The sequence below is a fragment of the Helianthus annuus genome, chromosome 4, assembly GCF_002127325.2.
Source record: "Helianthus annuus cultivar XRQ/B chromosome 4, HanXRQr2.0-SUNRISE, whole genome shotgun sequence".
Lineage (NCBI taxonomy): Eukaryota > Viridiplantae > Streptophyta > Magnoliopsida > Asterales > Asteraceae > Helianthus > Helianthus annuus.
The window spans coordinates 41097810-41101894 of record NC_035436.2 but is presented as its reverse complement, the minus strand read 5'-3'; the positions used below and the strand labels follow the sequence as shown (position 1 = coordinate 41101894).

The 4085-nt window shown below is 39.7% G+C and overlaps 1 long non-coding RNA gene across 1 annotated transcript; it reads right to left on the bottom strand.

Annotated features, from left to right (window-relative positions):
• Positions 1-311: 311 nt before the first annotated feature.
• On the bottom strand, positions 312-2367 carry LOC118491671. The gene is made up of 3 exons (XR_004891850.1): positions 2256-2367; positions 939-1002; positions 312-465 (listed from the first exon to the last, which is right to left on the bottom strand). It is a non-coding gene; the product is annotated as an uncharacterized LOC118491671 (long non-coding RNA).
• Between the last annotated feature and the right edge of the window lie 1718 nt (positions 2368-4085).

Genomic DNA, 4085 nt, shown 5'->3' with positions numbered 1-4085 from the left:
GAGTTTGTCTTTACAAGCCGATGCACATTCATACGCCTCGTCTTGAATCTCCTCTATCTCGTTTAATTGCAACTTTCTCAACTTTCCTGCCTCGTCATAATCCGCGTTTACCGTCTTAATTGACCAATGTGCCCGATGCGCTAACTCCATTGGCAAGTGACAACCCTTTCCATACACCATCCGGTAAGGCGTTGTGTCACACCCCCAAAATCCACATGCGGAGTACCACCGCTTGGAGGCGTGACTGACCAGGATCAAGCCACCATATTGAACATAGCAAATAATAATTTAAGTAGTTCGCAAAACCCCAATTCAATACAATTGATGTTCAAACCAAACTTTGATTAAGTAGCGGAAGCATAATATGAAAACCCAAAATAAAGTTCAAGTGTTTAGAATAACATCCACGATCCTTATCCCACAACGACTGTGCCTCCCGTGCAAGCTCCATATGTACCTAAGGTCCTGCAAGGCATGCAGCAGAGAGTCAACAACTAGTTGAGCGAGTTCACAGTGTATAGTTCAGTAATTGTAATAGGAAAGTAAGCCTTTTGTTCGTTCGTTAAGTCATGTATCGTATTAGTTCATATCGCGGCCCTCTAGGCATGTGTGTGATGACTAGGGGAGGTTTTCCCCAAGTATTCTAGACTATGTATATTTGTATTGCGGCCACCCTGGCATGTGTGCGAAGTTTTAGTGTGTATAGTTTGCGGCCTTTCCAAGGCATGTGTGCGAAGATTAGTCATAATATCGCGGCCAACCCTAGCGTGTGTGCGAAGATCAGTTCAATTTAGTACCATTAGTCTAGATGTATCTTATCAATAACCCTTCCTCACCCGAGGATCATATAACTAAGTTCCATTTGCTAGGTAATCACAAATAAATAATCCAACCCATTCCCACCCTGGGAACCCATGCCTTGGCTTGTGTGAACTCACCTTTGGTTGCTCGGTTTGACTCTTTAAAAAAAATAGCTAACAGTCGAGGTCGGTCAATCACGTCCTAGTACGATAACCATACAAGTCAGGTTCATATTCAAGAAACACACACAGTTCTACACGTATTCTAACATGTTGCACGTAAAATATTATAATATAATAAAATATTATAATGTATATATGTACACATGCATGCAAAGTGTCACTATTCGAATTAGCGACCACATATTCATCACAAATCACATAATAAATCTTGTCACAAAATTGCAGCTTTTAAGTGCATTTTCGGACAAATTGCGGTGCGTTAATCGGGACCGTTCGGGCACCGAATAGTTCCCAAAAAATTACGGAACGTTTCAATCGAACCAGAGACCATTGTATTAAAATTTGGTGACCAAATTCCTTACGGATTTTTCGTGAAAAACCTTGCGCCAAACCATGATCAGATTTGACGTAATCTGATCACGTTTGCCGAAAAATTTATTTAAAAATATCTGTGTATCCGATTGGCGCGAAACCAAAAACAAAATCGCATGTCCAATCCCTAGAATCTACAGTAACATTTTCATATTCAAACAGTAAACACACACCGAGTTATAACGCAAAACGTTCGCTGCATTTTCTGCAGAAAATGGCAGCTCATAGCAGTTTTACAAACAATTCCGCTAAAAATACCTAGACCTGTCCGAAAAATACGAAACCACTTCTGTTTGAAAGCGATTTCCGGATACTTGGTTTTAGACTCTGAAAATGTAAATTTTCGATAATTTAAAGTCCCGGAACAGGCTACGCAATTCAGCATATATTCTGCAGAAAAACTCAGCTTTCGTTGCTGAAACGAAATAGTTTATTTAAAATAGAAAACGACGTCCAAAAATCATGATTCCAGTGCCATTTGAATCGTGTTTCGAAATACGCATTATAGACTCAAGAAAATTCAGATTTCATTAATTTTTAACGCGGTTACAGCCAACTGAAGTTGGCTGAATTCGTTGGACAGATTCTGTTTTCGATACCCGGTCGCCCTAACCAAAAGCCTAGCGCACCCAACGACCCATAATGATCATTTACAGCAGATTATGTTCATAAAATATATCATACACAACTATTCAGTAAGAACTAACAAAGTTTACATTCAAATTACGCAAAGAAACTAACCCTAACAACTGGATGAACACACAATCGATCTTAACATTACATACATGTGATCTTTGACAACTAGCACATTAGATAACATTAGATAATCATACATATCATTAATCGCAGCCACATCCATAACATCATATTTAAACGAAATAACTATAATGTATGATTTACCGGGTTATAAACTAGAGGAGTTGCTAATGACTTGAAATCGGCTAGACTAGAATTCTTGGGCTGCTACTAGCGCCAACAGATGAAGATAGGTCGTAGGGGTATTATGTGTAGGTTAGGGTTTAGATTTTGAGAAGTTATCATATTATAAAACATATAAACGTAAATTAAATAGGCTGAAGGGAGTTAGAGGCGGTTTGGAATTGTTGACAGACATGGGCCAAAAGCAACAAAACAATTAATGGAAAGTGGGCTAGTGTTTGGGCTGATCATGTGGTTCAAAAACAAAAATGGCAGTTCATGTTATTCGAATATTTTGTGAATGTTGTAGTTTACTATTATTATATTTTCCCTTTTTTTCATACATCAAGTAATCTATTTGTCCCATTAATCAACTAATATAGAAACATAATGGTCGTGTTATGGTTTGGGACTCATAAGTTCCGAGCTACGAAAGTGGGTTGAATCGACACGCGACATATGTGTTGGTTCATACGATTCAGGTCGGTTCAACATGATATAGATGTTGTTCGAATACTCGTTTACACACTATAGTTTAGACAAATATATAATTAATTTGTAAAGGCGAAACAAATGTTTTTTTTATTACCTCGAAGTTACGGGTTGTCACATCATCCCCAAGTTGAAAGAAATTTCGTCCCGAAATTTAGTACACAGTCACTGGATAAGCTAGTTGTGTTGAGCGTTTTCGCGGGGTGTCACATCATCCCCTACTTGAAAGAATTTTCGTCCCGAAAATTGTTCTAAAACAATGGCTTGAAGTGAGTTCCGATGAACTCGATCTATAGATGCCTTACAACGCTTGGGGTGGGGGGAATAATCTTGTGATCGGTGGAAATCATGGTATCGTTGTTAGCGTTTCGTTATATCAGTTGCCAATCAAAGAAACAGGGAATTAATGAGGTTCGTACGAAGAATCGAGCGAAAACAGGGGTCCATTAATAACCGAAGGATTCGACCAGCTAATCTATTCTCTAGGGGCATTTCCAGTAGTGGTGTATGGCGGCACGACACGAAAGAGAAGTTCGTTGCATCACGGTCGCGGAAGTACATCACTTGTCCAAAACAAAATTTGGTTGGTAGGGTTTCGAGTTGCAAAACGACGGACGCGTGTAACTGTGACTGCTTCGTTTCTGGTGACGACGACCGTCGAAGATGATAAGGTTCGTCAACAGGGATGCATGGGTACAGTCCTACTAAACCCGAGTTCGTTTCAGCCAGGTCTGGTCTTCGTGAATGTTGACATACAATCCGAATGTACGGAGGGTCAGATGGCGACGTCATGTCGAGATAAGCGTATGACTAGCTAGAACACCTAAACAATGGTCGTAGTGGGGTGACGAGGGAACAGAAAAGAATTTACCACCACTTGTCAAATTTCAAGTAAACATTCGGGTGTCATATAGAACGCCTCAGGGTTAATAGACCGCATGCTACCATGCTACATAAACATACAATAAACAGCATATCATGCAAAAGTAATCTAGCAAGTAGGCAATATAAACTTAAATCATACCACCTAAAGTGTTGAGCCTTGCACGTGAAGTGAAGCGTCGTTGTGGATCGTTGAGCACTGTACAGGTTATAGTCCGGTTTTATATCAAAAAGATTTTTACCCTTTTTAAAACCAAGTTCACTATAACCAATGGCTCTGATACCACTCTGTCACACCCCCAAAATCCACATGCGGAGTACCACCGCTTGGAGGCGTGACTGACCAGGATCAAGCCACCATATTAAACATAGCAAATAATAATTTAAATAGTTCGCAAAACCCCAATTCAATACAATTGATGTTCAAACCAAACTTTG